This window comes from Meles meles, chromosome 2, assembly GCF_922984935.1.
Source record: "Meles meles chromosome 2, mMelMel3.1 paternal haplotype, whole genome shotgun sequence".
Taxonomy (NCBI): domain Eukaryota; kingdom Metazoa; phylum Chordata; class Mammalia; order Carnivora; family Mustelidae; genus Meles; species Meles meles.
This window is the reverse complement of record NC_060067.1, coordinates 198097346-198118808: the sequence shown is the minus strand read 5'-3', so window position 1 is coordinate 198118808 and position 21463 is coordinate 198097346.

Genomic DNA, 21463 nt, shown 5'->3' with positions numbered 1-21463 from the left:
GATTGCTGAAGTGTCCTTGTATACTAAATACAGCAATCACCAGAATTTGACACTTCGAAATTAAATGTAAAAATAAAAAAATCAATTCAGAGATACAGTTTCCAAAATTCGGTTTCAGGTAGATTTGGATTTCAAAATGAATCTTGGGGAAACAATTGTAAATAAATGTGAAAATTCCTCAGATCTCCTTAGGGGCAGTGAATTTATCTTCTCTGAAGTGTTACAAAGAAAAATTAGAAATGTGTTATCTATTAATAGAAAATATTATAAAAAGAATGAGTAGTGCAACTATAGATAAAGATAGATGAGGAAAAATTTGAAGTGGTGTCTGGCTTACTTTTTGCTGGGCTCTCTACAGCTTGTGTGAGTTACAAAAACTGGTAGCAGAGTTCTAAGTTTCACATAAATACATGGTCAGGAGATGGATAGTTAACTCTCAAAATATTAAACACAGCAAAATAAACATTCCTAATAATAAATACATATAAATTAAAAAATCTGAGTTGACCTTTCTAGTTTATAAAATGAATAAATTCTAGAATTAAAATAATATGTACTTATAGTTGAGGTGAAATGATATACTCATTTTTTACTGATATTTTTTATCACTTACTGAGTTCATTCAATATTATTTTGTCATTAGCTCTTTGTTTAGAAACCAATTTCAGAAATAAAATGGACTTAAGTAGATCAATGTTTATTTGTCGTCTATAAAATAAGTCCTGGGGGGCGCCTGGGTGGCTCAGTGCGTCAAAGCCTTTGCCTTTCGCTCAGGTCATGATCCCAGGGTCCTGGGATCGAGCCCCGCGTCGGGCTCTCTGCTTGGCAGGGAGCCTGCTTCCTCCTCTCTCTCTCTCTGCCTGCCTCTCTGCCTACTTATGATCTCTATCTGTCAAATGAATAAAATCTTTAAAAAAAAAAAAATAAATAAGTCCTGGGGCAGGTAATCATGGGAAGGTGTGGATGAGAAACCTAGGTTTGTTTGTTTGCTTTTTGCTTGCTTGCTTGCTTGTTCTGTTTTGTTATCCTAGTACTTTGATTCTATTCTCAAAAAGAACACCTTATCTAAAATGGCTGCTGTTGGGGCGCCTGGGTGGCTCAGTGGGTTAAAGCCTCTGCCTTTGGCTCAGGTCATGATCCCAGGGTCCTGGGATTGAACCCCTCACTGGGCTCTCTGCAGCAGGGAGCCTGCTTCCTCCTCTCTCTCTCTCTGCCTGCCTCTCTGCCTACTTGTGATCTCTGTCAAATGGATAAAAAAACTCTTTAAAAAATAAAATAAAAAAAAAATAAAATGGCTGCCGTAGTTGTAGCAATCACCTCTATATTCCAGGCATCTGGAAAGATGATTGTAGGAAAGGAAAAAGGGCAACCCGCCAGCCAGGTCATCTTTGTTAAGGCACCTTCCTTGGAAATCTTGGATAATACTCACTGGTCAGAATTTAAATTCACATGTAGTGCTTGCTCACATAACTTGCCTGGGAGGCTAAGAGATTATCTTCAAGGTGGACTTCTGACATGCCAGCTGAAATCTAAGTGATGTTTCTTAAGATGGGGGAGAACGGGTAGTTGCTGACAACTCTCAATCCTCCACACTTGTTGAATAAGTATTATATTGAGCATCTCTTAGGCACCCAGCCATGTGGTAGGTCCAGGAGTCCACTAATTAAAAAGCATGGTCCACAGCCTCAAACAATTCAGACTTAGTTGGGACAGAGGTACTTAAACATTCATGGTTTAAAGAAAAAATACAAAGACATTTATTAATAGCTATTAAATATTTACATATTTTGACCTATTAATTCTCTTCTAGGAATGAATCATAAGGAACTAATTCAAAAGGGGAATTGCCTAAACAGGTTTATTGCCCTATTGTTTATGACAACAAAATATTGCCTATGAATCAAATAGCAAACTCCAAGCAAATTTTGGCAAATCTACTTAAACATTATGCAATCTCAAAAATATTTAAAGCTTTTATAGCTTATCCACAGATTAGAAAGATATTTTCAGGAATATATGGATGACATAAGGCTAGTATATGGTCATTATATTGTTAACTGAAGAAGGAAGATATTAACTGTTTCTATACATTTGTTAACCATCCAAAAATGTGTATATGTGCTTAAGGACTAGAAAACATCCAGAAAAAGAAAAACGGTTTCATTTGTTGTGGTAGAAATGTCTGGAGTGAGTGATTTTATTTAGATTCTGTTACTCTTAGGGAACCATGGATTTGTACTTTGTAACTCAACATAAAAAGTTCCAAAGGGAGGGGCGCCTGGGTGGCTCAGTGGGTTAAGCCACTGCCTTCAGCTCAGGTCATGATCTCAGGGTCCTGGGATCGAGTCCCGCATCGGGCTCTCTGCTCAGCGGAGAGCCTGCTTCCCTTCCTCTCTCTCTGCCTGCCTCTCTTGTGATTTCTCTCTGTCAAATAAATAAAATAAACAAAATCTTTTTTAAAAAAAAAAAAGTTCCAAAGGTAGAAGCTGAATGCAAAGAAGAGGAATGTCATCTCTCAGGCTCTCCCAACTTTTCTGCTTCCCTCCTTTTTTTCCCTCCTAATTTCTATACTTTTTAAATCAATTTGATGTGCACTATTTCATCTCTTTATTGCTAGAGACTTCTCCCATTTGGGATTTCTAATATCTTTCCTTTCTGATAGGCCAGGTGTCTTACTAATAATCTTAGATATATTAACCAATTCTGTATGCTAGATTCTATACTCTCCTAGTTGAGATCCCCGCTGCCCTATCCATTGGAGAAAAGTCTTTTCATCCTTCAAGACAATGTGGGTTTGGCTTTTCTTTTCCACTTCATCTCCCTTTGTCTCCTAGCAGAAGCCATTACTCTTACTTGGACATTAGTTCTGTATTTCTTTCTTTCTTTTTCTTAAAGATCATTCATTTATTTGAGAGAGAGAGAGAGAGAGAGTGAGAGCAAGAGATGAGTGAGGGAAAGGAGCCTGACATGGGGCTTGATCCCAGGACCCAAAGGCAGACACTTAACCAACTGCCACTCAGACACCCAGGTCTGCCTATATTTCTTTCTATTACTCTTCCTGTAATATTTTTCAACTGTTAACATATCTCACCCACCTGGGAGCTCACTGAGAGCAGGAACCGTATCCTTTCCTGCGCCCCAGCACCTAGCAAGAGACTGGCATGCATTAGGAACTCGATAAATATTTACGAGGCTCTTAATGAACTTTCTTTGATCCAAGGGGATCATCACAGTTTCAGTCACTGCAGACAGGAAACAAGTTGATTATAATTTGAGAATCTGTGAAAAGAGTCAGGATCTTAAAGGAAAAGAAGAATCACTCATTTTCCTTATTTTTTTTTCCTCTTGAAAAGTATAATCTCTTGTCTCTTTCCATATTAATCAGTAATGAGTTTGTGCTCAACATGAGCTGAAGGCCCGATTATCGTTTAAAAATATTTAATAAAAATGAGCAATACTTAGGTTGTTTATTAGCTATGGCATTCCTAAATAGATTTAGACCTTTATGGGTATAAATTAAGACTGTGGGAGAGAGATCTAGAAAAATCCTATGACTGTTTTAATGTATTTAATTGTACATATATTGCTTTAAAAATGGCATATTAAACATTGTTTGGTTCTTAGGTATATTTCTATTTATGACATAGCTAACTTCTTAAATTATATTACAACATAGGTTATATATTAACCGTTTAGATACTCTAACCGCTGAACCACAAGTTCTGAATATGTGGTAAACATATTTCCAGGAATGTTTGGTAAAAGAGGATGAAAATGAAAAACTTGAGGATGTCCGTCAACAACAGTGTTTTCCATCTATCAACTTTTGTCCCCCTTTCTTAACCCAGTTTATATTTTTGTAAGCCTTTGGAGAACAAGAGAAGTTTGTTGCTCACTGTATAAACTGTTTGGTCCTTAAATCACATTTGATATTGATATCAACTTAAAAGGTTAAGCGGTAATTTATCAGCAAGTCATTCCTCTCTGTGTTGATAATGTTTCCTCACTAATTGGCCTCTGAAGATACTCCATTGTTGAAGTCAGGGAGCAGGAGAAAAGTGAGCCCTGCTCCTCCCAGAGAAATCAGCTCCGACCACAGCAACCAGAATGTTAGAAACCAGACCTGGTTCTTGTCATCACTTTTGTCCCGTAATTTCAGATCAGAAAATGCCTTCTTAGAAAAGTTTTCCATCTGTGCTTAGGAAGAGCAATGAAGAATTATGATAATGTTTTTTCAATATGCCCCTGTATTGTTAGAGATATCTGGCCTAGCCTATTTAACTGAGGCAGAAAGTAATTTTCTAGGACAATTTAATGTGTTGTTTACATTTACTTGGCCATTGGGATTGATTTGCCTTGTTGTCAAATTTCTAATCATATTCAATATTCATGTCTTCAGAATTTTGGAGGAATAAATACGTTCAGAGGAAAGTTAGTTTCCGTATTGACCAATGTATTTTAACGGGTTATTATAACCTAGTCTGAGAGTTAGGAACCCAGTCTCTATTTTATGTCTCTATTTTATGTGGAGAATAGAAACATTTTAAAGGTAGACACCATTCAGAGGTGAGTGTGGTAAGGAAGTATTTGTGTGACAGCAGAAAGAGTATCATCTTTACTTTTTGAGGCTGATTCGGTATCATTTCCAAGTTCTTACACGGTCCATTCCTGTCTTCAGAGATTTTTTTTTTTTTTTGGCAGTCGGCATGTTTATTACATTTTTTTTTAAAGGTTTTATTTAGTTATTTGACAGAGATCACAAGTAGACAGAGAAGCAGGCTGAGAGAGAGAGAGGGAAGCAGGCTCCCCGCTGAGCAGAGAGCCCGATGCAGGACTCGATCCCAGGACCCTGAGATCATGACCTGAGCTGAAGGCAGCGGCTTAACCCACTGAGCCACCCAAGCGCCCTATTACATTTTTTTTAACATTTTTTTAACTGTCACTGTTCAGGGAAATTTTATTATGAATTATGCAATATTATTTCACAATGCATTGTACTAATGGCCCTAGAGAAGCCACAAACACGTTTCCTCACAAACTCGGTGTGTCTTCCTGCTGGAACTTTGTCAGCCTTGGTTCCCTGTGTGGACAAGACGGGCCAAGGTTAGCTGTGGCAGATTCACATTATGCCGACATTTTGGTCGGGGCTACCTCATACGCAGGTAACAGCTGGTTATCAGTCTCATCAAAGAACTGAGCGTTAGACTTGAATATGATCAAGGGAACTTTCTCTCAGGTGCATATATTCCTTAGAGGGACTATATTACGAAATCTATTTTCAGGACTCTTTATTGCCTCTCAGAGAGGAAGAGTTGCAGAGAGACTCAAACAGTTCTCCAATGCTTCGGCACAGCTCTGCGTACATCCTCAGTCGGGGCCCGGGGCCTGATGGAATTGAAATGCATTACTCTCCACCACTTATGGGTTTTAACCTTTTAGATTATTTCAAAGTGTTCTCAAGTCTAAAGAATCCCATAACCTCACACACCTACCTCTCTGGGCCTAGGCTTGCAAGGAAATCCGACCTTAGGAAGCTTGCTTGTGTGTATGGCGCCCAGATCTCCATCCAGGGTCGACCTGACTCCTCACTGCACTCCTAACCTGAGAACTCTTTTTAGTTTTACAAGACTATTGGTCTGATTGTAAAAGGCTTAAATTTCTAAAACATCCCTATATTTTCTTGTAAGAAAACTCTTCAGTTATTTTTCTCTGTTATAACATTACATGATAAGTAGAAACAGTATTGGTCTCATTTTGTGATTAAAGAGAAGAGTTGTGTGTTTATGTGTGAGATGAGTTTATAGCTTTCGGTGACGAATAGATGACAGATTCCAGGAAAGAATTCAGACTGTCGCCAAGGGCACGTCACCATACCCTAAATTCCCCCTTTCTTTAATAAACATCCCACTGGCATTAATTTAAATGCTGTGTGAATTCAGACCTCCCTCAGTGTCTTCATAGCCCTACACGTCAGACACATAGCCAATAACCGGGATTCCTACAATCACGGCCACGTTCTGATGGAAGCAAACATGGGCCAGCGAGTCACAGGCTTCCCTGAACCCACCCTGTTCTGCTTCCTGCAGGTCTTTCCTCCAAGAGAAGGTGAGTCTCACCTTTGTACTCTGAGTGCCATTCCTTAATTGCCTTGTCTGGAAACATAGTTTGGCTTCCAGATCTTCTGGCCATCGTGTCTTCAATTCTGCCCCCTCCGTCATGATTTAATTCCTTCCCATCAGCCTTCAAACATTCTAAAAATCAATTCTTAATCTAGAGGAGTGCATGAACATCGCCCTCAACTGTCACAGCAGTATCATGAGCTACGTAATGCAGGGGAATATAGAAAGAGAGAGAATGAAAGTAAAAGTCACATGTTTGCCAAAGACCGCACAGTGACCAAACAGCCAATAAAAGCAGGACTCAGCCCTTCCCACCTCTTCCCCAAGATTATTCACAAACCAGTTTCTAGTGGTTGGACTGTGGTTCACGAGTCGTATAATAAACTGCATTTAGTGGGAAGTGAAGCAGAGATATGAGGCTATATATATATATACACACACACACACACATATGGAAGGCCACATTCATGGTTGAGACCATTCTGGGACAGAGTGCTTGGTGCTGGCTGGGTTCTCTGTAAAACAGAAAGCAGTATGCAAAACTGCATTTTCCTTTGATTGAAAATAACGAGAGTCTTTTCTGGAACACTCGAGGAATGAAAATGCTAAGATCTTACCTCTTTATCTGCCTTTTATCTCTGATATATTTTCAGGAGTGAATCAAAACGAAACAGTCCTTCTGCTTCCCTTACTCCTGGTGACTGCATTACATGTGACTTTTCAAAATGTGAGACTTCTTATATATAACTGAAAAAGCACTATTTGGAAGTGTGAATTGCATGGCTCATGGGGTTGTCTTTTAAAATGTTACCGCCCCTTCTTTAAATTGTGTTCTTTTTAGTCTTTTCTCTCTCTGCTTGATTTTCTTCCCCTTCTCTATTTCGTGAAGGGTGGATTTCTCCCCCTTTTTTAGGTTTGCTCTCAGAGTCCCTCACCACCCATTTTGCAAGCTGGGTCACAGTCTCCTTGGCAGGTGTTTTAGGTTGAGTTTGTTTGGAGTGGGGCTACGATGTATTTTTAAATACAACCTTCAGCTGTTGTGTGGATTCTCTATTCTACTGATTCCTCATTCAGTAATAGCTTTAACCCTAAGACAAACTTATGTACGCAAGTGAATTAGGAAAATGGTGGGAAATTGCCGAATAAAATGGTTAGAGACGTTCTGGAGGAGTAGAATCACGGGTTCCTAAAGCATTAGCCATGGCAGGGACAGTTTAGATAGCTCATGTTCAGAAAACCAAGACCCAGTGGGGCGCCTGGGTGGCTCAGTGGGTTAAGCCTCTGCCTTCGGCTCAGGTCATGATTCCAGGGTCCTGGGATTGAGCCCCCCCTTGGGCTCTCTGCTCAGCAGGGAGCCTGCTTTCTCCCCTCTCTCTGCCTACTTGTGATCTCTGTCTGTCAAATAAATAAATAAAAATCTTAAAAAAAAAAAAAGAAAGAAAGAAAGAAAGAAAACCAAGACCCAGAGAGGACAGAGACTTTTCCAGGGTTACCCACAGCAGTCCTAGAACAAAGTGTTTATATATTACAACTCCAACTCGGATGCTCTTTCCAGCTCCGTGGGCATCCTGAGGATATTATTCACAAAATAATGACAACGTTTAGATGGGTGTCATCAATTCCAAGGATATCTTAGACTTTTAGCAAAGAGAAAGAATTGCTCACACACACACACACACAAAATCTCCAAAAATCAAAAAGCAAACACCCCCCCCCCCAAAGAAGTATATGGAGAATTGAAATATAACCTTTTTTAAAAATATTTTATTTATTTATTCAACAGGCAGAGATCACAAGTAGACAGAGATGTAGAGAGAGAGGAGGAGGAAGCAGGCTCCCTGCTGAGCAGAGAACCTGATGTGGGGTTTGATCTCAGGACCCCGGGATCATGACCCAAGCCAAAGGCAGAGGCTTTAACCCACTGAGCCACCCAGGTGCCCCAAAATATAACTCTTTTTTGAAATTAAAATAGAGTAGGGCACATGTCTGACTTGGTCAGTGGAACATGTGACTTGACCTCAGGAATGTGAGTTCAAGCCCCATGTTGGGTGTAGAGATTACTTAAAAATAAACCCTTTAGGGGTGCCTGGGTGGCTCCCTTAAGCATCTGCCTTCAGCTCAGGTCATGATCCTGGGGTCCTAGGATCGAGCACTGCATCAGGCCCCCTGCTCAGTGGAAAGTCTGCTTCTCCCTCTGCCAATCCCCACTGTTTGTGCTCTTTTTCTCTCTCTCTCTCACTCTCTCTCTCTTTTCTCAAACAAATAAATACAAATTAAAAAAAAAAAAACAGAGAAAAGAAGTACTTTAAAAAAAAAAAGATAAAATCTTAAAAAAAAAAAAAAAGAAATTAGAGTAATTCTGTGTCCACCATTTTGAATGTTGGAATTTAAATGGCTTTCACAGTTTTGACTGGTTTAGCACCAGGACAGTACTGGAGGCAGTTGGCTTCCCAGTGCTTTAATAACCTTGATTGCCGCAGAGGGCTGGTTTCAGCTGTTCTAAGCAAGACTCTCCTTAGTGGCCACATACCTTGAGAGTGGTCTAGATGCTAAGCTAATGGCAGGTGAACACAGGGGACATTTTCTAAAGAGTAGGGGAGAGGTAACATTAGACTCATCAAGGAAGTTATTTCTGTTATTCGTATATGCTCTTGATCAATTCATCAAAACATTAAAGTTCATGTAGAACAAATTTCTGATCTTTGTGACCATGTAGGCATATACCTTCTGGCCAGTTGAGTTGAACTCTAATGTTTGAAACTACAGTATGAATGCGGCCAGGAAAGTAAAAAATTGGAGAGAAAACTTGCCTTTCTCAGTCATGGATGACAAAGGATTCCAAGTGGTTTATTCAGCGCTGTTGAAACGATCACTGAACTAATAGCTGACTCAGGCCTTCCACGGAGACATGAGGTTTCGGTCAACCATTCATGCTCTCTCTCATCTGTGCTTTTGGCAAGTGGGGCTCATCTGGTTTTTTTGTTTTTTGTTTTTTCTTTCTTTCTTTCTTTTTTTTTTTTTTGCTTAGCACTTCAAAAAACCTCACATGAATAAAGGAACAAAGTGTTCTTACTGATTATTTTACCCAAATGAGATGGTTTACATAGTTGTTGTTTTGCCAAATAATACCTGGATTTGACCGTAGTGACAAACTTTCTGGCAGATAAGTTCAATTTTGAAGATAACATATTTTAGCATTTATAATAATGGAACAGAAATGTGGTGTTTTTTTTTTTTTTTTCTCACTTCAGAGTGGTTCAAATGTGAATGGAACTGATAAAATGCAAGATGCTTATAAAGTTCTTGTGCCAGGTTAAAACTGAAAGTTTTGAATGAGGACCTGATGAAAGAAAATTAAAAGAATAGCACAGAACTGTGTTTCACTGAGTTTTAATACGGGCATTGAGTTTTGATATTTGAATAATAATCTCATTGAGGATTTGTCTCTCCAGAATGGTGTTGTTTCTGATCTTCCTCTGGTAAGAACACTGTAGAAATAGGAGATGATGCTTACTACCTTGCTAATTGAGTTACATTGGTACATATTTTGTGTATATGTCAATTTAAAAAACAGTGTAGAGACAAGATTCAATATGGTGGATTGCAGTTCTACAAGAAGAGTATGTTGATGGCAACAAACCGTGTCAGCTAGCACGGTCCACTCACTTATCCATTTAATCTCCACAGTCCTGTGAGGGAGTTGCTGTTGTTTGCCCCATTACACACACAAGAAAACAGAAACATACCGATGTTCCTCAGACCTAGATTTTATCCAGGGCAGCTTGGTTCTAGAGACCATGTCCTTTGTCATGCTTATAAGGAAAATGATGGAATACTATACGGATTTAGTATATACCATCCTGGTGGGAATACAGTTGGTCTTATTGGTACATTGTTTATCGTAGGTACAGGCTATTTGCAAGTCAAAAAGCGTGTTAAGTAGTACCTGTTATAGACTGAATGTTTGTACCCTACCCCCATATTCATGTGTTGAAATCTATCCCCATTGTGATGGTCCAAGGAGGTGGGTCCTTTTGGGAGGTGACTAGGTCATGAGGATGGAACCATCATGATTGGGATTAGTGTCCTTAGAAAGTGAATCAGAGTGTTTCCTCCTCCTTTCCTCCAAACAAGGACACAGCAAGAAGACAGCTGTCTACAAACCAGGAAGCAGGCCTTCTCCAGACATCAAATTGGCTGGCACCTTGATCTTGTCCTTTTCAGCCTCCAGAACTGTGATAAATGTATGTTCTTGAAGATACTCAGTCCATGTTTTTCTGTTATAGCAACCAAAATGAACTAAGATAGTGCATAATTTAAAGATTTATTTTTATCTTCTTGAGGTGGGCAGGGGAGGCACAGGGGGAGAGAATTCTCAAGCAGACTCCCTGAGTCTGAGCCTAGAGCTGAGCCTAGAGCCTAGAGCCCAATTCAGGTTTTGATCTCGGTGGCCTGAACAGAAACCAAGAGCCCAACGCTCAACTGATGGAACCGTCCAGGTGTCCCAAGATAGTGTCTAACTTAAGGAGACAAAAAATCTCCAGAAATTTCCAACAAGGAAGGTATATTAATTTCCTATGGCTGCAGTTAACAAACTGGTTAGCTTAAAACAACATAAGTTTATACTCCTCCAATTCTGGATGCTAAAGACTGAAATCAAGGTGTTGGCAGAGACATGCTTCCTCTGAAGATTCTGAAGATTTCTTTCTTTCTTCTCCCTAGCTTCTGGTGGTTGTTGGCAATCCTCAGCATTCCTTGGCATGTAGACGTATCACTCTGATCTCTATCTCCATTATCATATAAGGTTCTCCTTATTTGTTTGTCTCTGTGTTCAAATAGCCTGCTTCTTAAAATGATACCAGTTATTGCATTGAACACCTACTCTAATCCATATGACCATATCTTAAAAGTGATTCTATTTGCAAAGACCTTATTTCCAAATAAAGCCATATTCACAAGTTCCAAGTGGACATGAATTCTGGGGGGACACTGTTAAGCCCAGTAGAGATGAGGATTTAATATAGAGAGTTTCTTAAGCAGATGTTGCCATCACCAAGGGTAACCAAGCAGTCAGTGCTGAGCTGTGCCCAAGCCAGTCGTGAGCCCTAAGATGGGGTAGTGTCTTCAGGCACCAGTCAGTTGCATGATGATAGGTTGTTTACACTGGACCCATTCACTTTGATTTTGTCTGTGGATTTGTCCTTGACCACAGTCCCTCTGCCTGCTCCACCGGAAATGGACAAAAGAGTACCTTAACCAATATCACTGTATCTTTCATTCTTCATCAGAAATTCTATAGTAATTGAGATTCAGCAAGAAAAACAGAATATACTCCATGTGTTTCACACAGAGAGGAATTTAATACAGGGATTTGTTGTAAAAGCATTGGAAGAACTAGAGGAGGAAAGGCAGGATGTTTGTGTTCACTAGACAGAAGAGATTGAGAAAGCAGCTATCTCCATTCTTCAGGCTGGAAGAGTGAAAAAGAGAAAGTGGCATTGCTAGAGCCCAGAAGCCCACTCTCGGCCCTGACCCTGCTGGTGGGGCCACTGCCAACATGTTGCTATTGCTGCCATTGTTTCTGCTGCAACTGATAAGGAACTTGGATCTGGACACCAGCCTCTCTGCGTGCTTTCCTGAAGCCCACCGATGCTGCTGATGCTGTAGCAGCTTTAAAACATAAATTGCCATGAATGAAGAGCCCATCGAGCGATGTTGCAGAATTCTTTGACCCTGAATTATAATTTTCCAATCCTATCATTTTCTAGCAAAGTATTAAGTTATCACAATCAATTGGAAATGCCATTGAATGCCATACCTCTAAATAGTGTGCTTGTGTTGAGCCTGATACTTGATAGACATTCTGTTTAACTGATCAATCTTTTATCCCTTCATAGAATACTATTTCTCTTATATATTATGCATCCACTATTATTCACATTGCATTTAGGTATTTGGACCATATAGTTTGTATTGTAATGTTTAAAAATTATTTTATCAACTAGTAGATTTTCTTTCAAATCTAAGACTGACAATCTAATAGAGGGATCAGTAAATTTTTCTGTCCAGAGCTAAATAGTAAATATTTTTAGCTTTGCTGACCAGATTATCTTCTTCAGAACCCCTCCACTCTGCTGTTATAGTACAAATGTAGCCATAAACAACATGCTGACAACTTGTGTAACTATGTTCCAATAAAACTTCATTTACAAAACAGGCAGGGGTCTAGATTCGGCCTATGACTATAATCTGTTTACCCTGGTCTAGTAGAAATAATTTAACAGTAGTCATATGATTTATGCCATATCTGGTTGATTCTATAGTGAACATTCCTTAATCTGGGGCTAAATTAATTAACATTAAACATTACTGGGGCACCTGGGTGGCACAGTTGTTAAGCTTCTGACTCTTGGTTTTGTCTCAGGTCATGATCTCTGTGTCACGAGATCGAGTCCCACCTCAGGCCCTGCATCCAGTGCAGAGTCTGTTTAAGACCGTTTCCCTCTGCCCCTCCTCCTCCTCAAATCAATAAATAAATCTGGAAAACAAAAGCCTAAACATTATCATAAAACCAAGATTAAAAAGAAAAGTCACTATGATACCACACTGTTGAAAATAAGTTACATACCTTATTTTAATTTATTTTTTCAATGATCTATAAAATGAATATTATGAACTCTGTGTCACAGATGAAGAGACCCTGTAGAAGTTATGTGAATTTATCTAGGTTCTTTTAATGAGTAAATGATAGCGTTCAAACCTGTGTTTATCTCACTCCATATATTTTAGTGCTATACCATGTCTAATAGTAATACCCAGACTTCTATACATTTTCCTGCCTTATATTCTGTAATCACCAGAATCTTAATATTATAACCAAACATGATATCATGCCATACTCACATGCACACGTATATCCATACACACATTAATTAGAAGATATTTGGGTCAGGGCGCCTGTGTGGACCAGTTGGTTAAGCATCTGCCTTTGGCTCAGGTCATGACCCCAGTCTTGGGATCGAGCCCTGCATCAGGCTCCCTGCTCAGTGGGGAGCCTGCTTCTCACTCTGCCTGCTGGTCTCCTTGCTTGTGCTCTCTCTCTCTCAAATAAATAAATAAAATCTTAAAGAAAAAAGAAGAAGAGATTTGGGTCAACTCCATAAGAAAATCTCTATCTGTCAACCAATACTTATTAGAGGAGTTTGTGAAACATTGAACATTTTAAAGATTTTATTTTTTATTATTTATTTGACAGACAGAGATCACACGTAGGTAGAGAGGCAGGCAGAGAGAGGAAGGGAAGCAGGCCCCACAGCTCAGCAGAGAGCCCAAGGCGGGGCTTGATACCAGGACCCGAGATCACGACCTGAGCCGAAGGCAGATGCTTAAAACACAATGAGCCACCCAGGCGTCCCTACATTGAACATTTTAATTACCTTGAGAAATTATAGAGAGATGAAAGCTTTGGCCATAAAACAGGGCCACCTCCTTGCTAGTGTTCTGACAAACTTGCCAGACTTCAGTCCCTAGAAGCCTGGACCATTTCCCTGATCACCAGCCTCACGGTGTTCTGGCCTTATAACCTTCCTCACAATTCAGAATCATTTGACTGTGGACAACTATTGCCTTAAAACGCTTGTAGTTTTGCCTTTACCTTGTGAATTTGATTTGATCTGCATGTGTTCTTGGGGAATATGCTTTCAGTGAATTATTCTGGCTTCAGATCAGTTTTTTTTTTTTTTTTCCTAATTTACTCCCTCTTCTTTTTCAACCCCATGTAGAGCAGAGAAGCTCTGAGAGAGTCTTTTTTCCATCTTCTAGTCCTTGGCTTGTCAGCTCTCCTGGGTTATTAGTCCTAAGTGCCTTGACTCTGAGCTTATATCTTTGCCTCCGTCAATAATCTAATCTCTGGGCTCAGACCCTTGGCATCCCTTTGCTTCCTTAGGAGAGCCGTGAGTATCCCTGGCATTAATTTGTCAAAACTCTCTCAAGATTAACACTGGTATTTACTGAGTGCTGATCGTAGGGCATACACTGTTCTAAGTTCATTGTTTCTGATCATTCATTTGGTCCACACGAAAAGCCTTGTGAAAGAGATATACCATGAGTCTGACAGCATTCTAGCAGATCCTGCCTGTCTTCTGAGAGCAAAGCAGATGCACTAATAGTATCTCAACATAGTGCAGTTTCAAAAAGTCCACACTCCCTGCTCAGTAGTCTGGCCTGGTGGCATAGTGCCACCTAACCAATGAGTTCACTACCTTGTGACACAAACCTTGTCCACACAAACTACCTTAGCAGATGCTTGGGTCTTTTTTGTTGTTGTTGTTCTTGTTTTATTTTACCCACAAAGTCAGAAATCAGTATGAGAGATCCCCAGACTTCTAATGGTACTCACAACTCCATGAAGACCATGAGGTCTCAAAATCCCAAAGAGGTTTCTTGAGTTTATGGCCAATTAACAGACTCAGAGTAGACAAGCAAAGTCACAGGAAGACCCATACTGCCATTCCCGGAGCACTGCACCATGGAACAAGAAGGCAGTCGCCCAAGGTACCCCCATGTTCTACTTCCTTTCGTAGGTCGTGATACGGAATAGAAGCCCATTTGTATTCATCTCAAGAGACCAAACCATTTTCTTCTGGTCTTGGATTTGAGTTGTCCTGCTGATGGTTTCTCAAGAGGTCAAACATCCCTGAGAAATTCTTCAGCTAAATTTCTGAGTATACCAATCTTGGAAGGGCATCTAGAATTGTGAATTAAGAGATTTTTAAGCTAGGACCACCGGTAAGACAAAAAAGTGAAGTATCAGGGCAAAATCAACACTGAAATCTAAAATATCAAGCTGGGGCAGTAAAGTTTACAGTACTTAGGAACCAATGCTAGGCAGTATATATGATTAGTGTTACTGGCTTTGGCTAAATATTGTGTAACTGCTGTGATACACCGAATGGGAGAGTCACATGTTTTTAAAATCCAAGGAAAGGTTGGTGTCATTTAGATGAACTGGTCAACAAATGCCATGTTGGGACCTTAATACCCAGGACAGTTAGCTGGAGGACAGCCCAGACTAGGCCCTCATTCCTGCATTCAGGAAACTGGCTTCTGAGTGCATGAAGTTCAACCATCAAGAAGTACTTCTGTAGTCTTAAAGGGACCACTAGCTAAGAGAATAACTGTAGACTGAGAGAGGAAGCATAGGAGTCTGGTCCGGTCCATATATTTACTTATACTTTTTAGTTCAAGTCTTACGGAATAGAGAGCAGGGATCTGCCTAAGGTGGTGCTTCCACGTCACCATTCTTCAGGACATTGATTCTAGCCATTTCGTCTCAGACACTTAGAGAATTCCTGTTCAAGACCCTCTGACCCAAGTTCATCAGGGGCCCCCTTACCTACAGGATCACTTTGAAGGCTCTTACCTCTTCTGGTGGTTCTTACATTGTATACTGCTGCCCAGATGCCCATAGCCTCATAAATGGAAGATTGTCCTAAAAAACTTGTCATAAGAATTTAAAGTATACATTAGTGCTCTCTAAGCTTCCCACTGCCCAGGTAGTGTCTCTAAGACTTGTGACCAGGGGAAGTCTAATGAACTAGTAGACTAGTGTGGTTATTGTGATTTAGTCCCACAACCCCGTCTACTAAGAGCGATACTTGACGTATCTGAGTTAACACCGATAGGTAACCAAACTGGAGGAATAAAAGGATCTCCCAACGTTCCAGGTTCAGTTTATCTTCACGTGGAATCCAGTAGGTCATGAACAAGTCAGTAAGGTCATAGAATATTTCAACTGCGTGCAACATGGAGGACAAGCTCAAGTTTCATGCATTGTGACTTCTTATTTCTTGATTTAGGACGCTGGCATCTTTTACACTTTTCTCATTGAACTTCGGAAAAAAGAATGGCTATTTCAGTTAAGGAAGCTTTCCAGAGATTGCAATGGCATTTGATTTTGGCTCCGCATGTTTTGCCTGGACTACAACCAACTATTTGCATTTGAAACAGATTTATTGATTTTGGCTTTTCATGACATCTTATCATAGGAGGAGCGTGAAGCTGGATCCCGCTTCTGCTTGTGTACGTTTAAGGAAGTTCTCCCTAATGAAATATATTGACCTCTCTGAGAGGGGAGAAAATCCTGTATCTCAAGCACAAGTTCGAGGACTGGCATTGTATGAGTTTGGGTCTTCCAGGAGACAGATGCCAGAATGGAATTACGTGTGCAGAATATTCACTGAGGAAAATATCAGGGAAGGGTAAAGGGGAGAGAATGCAGGAAGGAGCAGAGAGCGCTGAGGCCATGAATGGCATCTGACAGCTAGGAGCCAGAGGAGGAGAGTGTGGAGACAGAAGGATTGGGTAGGAGGAACTTCCGCATCCTTGAGGTTCTGAGATCATCCCAACCATGTTGACAGAGAGCCACAGGGACCAGTGTGTGCCTTTCAAGTGTCCCCATTGGGTAGAAAGAACCAGCTTGCACTGATTCCACTGGGGCCAGGCTTAGGCTTGAGCAGCCCAGGGAGAACATGACCTGTGTGTGAGCACTGTGTGAACCCCACAGTTGCAACAGCTTTATGTAGAGACCTCTCTTGGATGGGGATCTAAGTGGTATGCCTCCATGACTGCCCTGGGCATGTAAAGTATTTTGGTTCCTGTGAAGAGTGTCTTCCACTGAAATTTGTAAAATAGAAATTCTCTCAAATGGGGGAAACAGTTTTAAGTCTAGGTGTCTGAAAGTAATGATAAATGTCCCCCATGCAATGCCAGGTATACAAATTGAAATAAAGTTAGTCCAAGGCTAACTGGTGAGTTATTTAAAAAGAGAAACCATCTTTTGCATTTCCCAGTGCTTCTCAAAGCCTTTAATACATTCTAGGTGCTTCTTAGATTTTTATTGAAATATATTAGAGTCCTAATTCCTACTCCGTTTTGGAAGGGGTCAGACCATTCAACTCAATGCAACAGCAATGAAACAATTCCATCTTCATTTAAATAACCACCAACGACAACCCCAACATGCCTTGACGAATAGCATACATTCGGATCAAAGGCAGTTCCAAGTGACAGCAATATGACTGCAGCATATAATTTGAGAACTTTAATGTAACCTTGGTTATAAATTAAGCTGTAATCATCACGATTATGGCTAATCCCTCATCCCTAATACATAGCAAAGCATGTTGCAATGGTTGCATGTTCTGATCAAACTTGTTCCAAACCCAGACGTTGAAAACAAAATGGGACAGGAGAGAGGAGGGTAAATAAATCAAGTGAGATAATTGCTTAGGATCCACTGAGTGTTGTACTATGGCTCCAAGATCCAAGTGAATTTCAATTCTGCTTGCTTCTCCCTGAATCCTTTTTCAAAGAAGGTATTTTCACATAATTTAACCTAGAGGGCTATACTTACATTTTACTGCAGTATCAGAAAATGAGATCCCTCTTTGTTCTGATTGAAGAACACACATATCTTAGAGAAGAGCTTCTGGGGAAGTCCTCTGAAATGGGTTAAGGTGTGTGATGTATCAGCAAGGTCTTCTGAATAGATTACGGTCTTCCTTTAAATAGACACCCAGACATTATGTTTCTTGTTTGATTTTTTTTTAAGCAGAAAAATAAGCATGTTGTGGTTTTAACATAATTGCATTCTTTAAAATGAAAGGAAAACTCAAAACCCTTTAAATGTATAGTTTCATGTTATAAAAATGAAGCTGAAATAAAACGAGAAACAGGAATAACCCAAAGATTTGAAGATTTGAAATTAGTTTATGTCTTATTAGAATGTTTCAGCTGTTGTCAGTAATTGACCTTGAACAATGGGACAGTAGTTATATTTCTTTAAGAAAATCTTCTTGTTGGGGCGCCTGGGTGGGTCCTCTCTCTCTCTGCCTGCCTCTCTGCCTACTTGTGACCTCTCTCTTTCTGTTTCAAATAAATAAAATCTTTTAAAATTTAAAAAAAAAAGTGTTCTCGTCTACCTCTAATACCTAATTTGGTTCAATTCCATAGATGACTTTGTTCAAAACTCAAAATTCCAAATATTCTTTGCACAGTTAAAATTGATTGTATGTATTATACACGTTTGTAGAATCATTTACTTGAAATAATGCTCAAGGTGCTTGACTCCATGTTTCCCCTTTGGGTTAGTATTCTTTTTTCATATTAGACTAAGATAAGCCAAAGATATCCTTCCCTCTTTACAAAGCTAGCTTTGGGTCTCTGAACCTATCCACTGGGGTCCTTAAACAGATTTGCTTTTCTCTAGGACTTTCACCGCCATTAAGCTTCTTCTGAGACTTGGTGTACTCATTTATCTTCTTCCCATTTTGAATGTGTTTAAAAACAAAAACAAAACCTCACTTAATCCCATTGTTTCCTCTATCTACTAAATTATCCTTCTTCCCTTAAAAATGGATGGAACTAGAGCGTATCATGCTTAGTGAAATAAGTCAATCGGAGAAAGACAACTATCATATGATCTCCCTGATATGAGGACATGGAGAAGCAACATGGGGGGGTAGGGGGATAGGAGAAGAATAAATGAAACAAGATGGGATTGGGAGGGAGACAAATCATAAATGACTCTTAATCTCACAAAACAAACTGGGGGTTGCTGGGGGGAGGTGGGATTGGGAGAGGGGGAGCGGGCTATGGACATTGGGGAGGGGAGGCGAACCATAAGAGACTATGGACTTTGAAAAACAACCTGAGGGTTTTGAAGGGTCAGGGGTGGGAGGTTGGGGGAACAGGTGGTGGGTAATGGGGAGGGCACGTTTTGCATGGAGCACTGGGTGTTGTGCAAAAAGAATGAATACTGTTATGCTGAAAAAATAAATAAAATGGAAAAAAAAATGCTAAGTGAAAAAATAAAAAAAAAAAAAGAGTGCTCAGAGAAAAAAAAAGAAAAAAAAGAAAAAAAAAAAGAAAAAAAAAAAAAAAAACCTTCCCTCTGCCTTCAGCTCAGGTCATGATCTCAGTCAGGATCCAGCCCTGCATCGGCTCTCTGCTCAGCAGGAAGCCTGCTTCTCTCTCTCTCTCTCTCTCTCTCTCTCTCTCTGCCTGCCTACTTGTGATCTCTCTATCAAATAAATAAATAAAATCTTAAAAAAAAAAAACCTTCCCTTCCCTTAAAAATAACCCAAATGAGTGCAATGTTCCCATTGTCTGCATTTTTAAGAACATTTGTTAGAGAACCCGGTGAAGACAACTATTTTCCTCCTTAAGCAAGAGGTCACTCATCAACAGATTCCTCCAGCTTTTTCTTCCTCTGGTTCTCATAACTTTTCAGTATCTTCCACGACTCACGCCCCTTCCTTGTTCACAACCCCACTGGGACTTCATGGACCCCATATGCTAATTACCCACCACTTCTGGGGCCTCCTCTTATCCCTTTATCTTCCTGGCCCCATTCCTCTCATTTGAATGTTTTCTACTTTAAACATCACCTAGTATTTAAACCAACGAAAAGAAAACCATGCCACAAAATATGCTCCTTCACTTGAATGTGTTATATCTGCTCTCGGCCATGACGTAACGACAATATATACTCAGGTTTAAAACATTGACTGCTGGGGCGCCTGGGTGGCTCAGTGGTTTAAGCCGCTGCCTTCGGCTCAGGTCATGATCTCAGGGTCCTGGGATCGAGTCCCATGTCCGGCTCTCTGCTCTGAAGGGAGCCTGCTTCCCCCTCTCTCTCTGCCTGCCTCTCTGCCTACTTGTGATCTCTCTCTGTCAAATAAATAAATAAAATCTTTAAAAAAAAAAAACAAAAAAAAAAACATTGACTGCTCTCTTGCCTTGATCAATCAACAATCTCTATTTGGGAAGCAGGATGAGTGGTCCAAACAAAGCAAGCTTCTAAAAATCACACACACACACACACACACACACACACACACACACCTACACCCCTTCAACCCCCACCTCCGCCCCCACACCCTTTAAGGGTCATGACAAAATGTTCATCATCCATTCCCTTTCTGACACCTACCATCAAATGTTATATTTCAGACACTAGAGAGCGATTAATAACACCAGTATAAGTACTTTCTTATAAAGCTATGGACCAAGGAACGCAGGATCTTTTGACACTTTTCCCCAAGGATGTCACGTAATGCTCCTTCTTAAAAATAATACTTGGACACTTGAAGCTGATAATTCATTCCCATTCTATTTTTCTAAAAGCATTTAAAAAATGTTTTTCTCAGTTTTGCTAATTAACAAAGGACTTTGAATCTGTCACTGCATTTGGTTATAGCAGTAACAATGCGTCAGTAGGCTACTAGGGGAATTATCAGATTGTTACCATGGCATTGGTGTTAGGAGCACACCATGGGGGGATGGGGGGATGTACAGTGTGGTGCCTAAAAATGCAAACACAGGTTAAACTTCTTTAATTTGGGGGGGGGTAGATAAATAATGATTTGCAGCAACCAGGGATCGCGTATGGCTTTGTTCATATTTTAATAGCGTGCACCTCTTTGCAGTCTGAGTAATTAAGTCTTATGACATTCCAGAAACCATAAATCCTGCTGATATGTTTAAGTTTAGAACAACCTCTTGATGTACAATCAAAATAATAAAAATAAAAAAGGGACACTTCTCTGGTGCTTAACAAGCTATTTTGCTTTTACCTTTGAAACACAATTGAATGTAGCCCTCTCAAACTGTTTGGTCTCATTGTTAACTAGAAGTTCCTTTTGAAATTCATTGCCTTCAATTACATTTTTTAAAAGAATTTTAATTGCATGGCTGTAAAGAATAAAGATGCTCTAGGCTCCATTTGTTTATCGTGGAGGGGCCTAAAAAATGAGGACAGAGCTTCCCAGCTCATGCAGGGGTTGCAGAGAGAGGGAGATGACTTTTAATTCGACAAGTTCAGAGAGATTTCTTAGTTTGACGCGCTCGGCAGGGGGCCTTTGAGCGCCTGGCAATGCTTCAACATTCTGAGCTTTGAAACTCTTTCCCTGCAGCAGAAATTGTATCAAAAGCCAATGATAATATTCCCTGCAAGGTAAAGCACCCTATTGAAGATTTCGAGAGCTGTTTATTTATTCATCACAGTTTTTCTTTTAGGACATATCAGGCATCTAGGTAATAATTCACATAGATGATAGAAAATGCAAAAAAAAAAAAAAAATCCCCCCTCATTAATCTTTCACCTTTTCATTCTTCTGCTTCTCTGTAGGCCACACGTAGATATAAAATGTTCTTTCTGCTTGTCGCAAGCATATATATCTTTATTCCAAATCTCGGTTTCTTCCCTTTTCCTTTGATTTTTAAACAAAATTGTCATTTCAGCCTACCTTCTACCACCAGCTGAGCATATAAGATGTTTATGA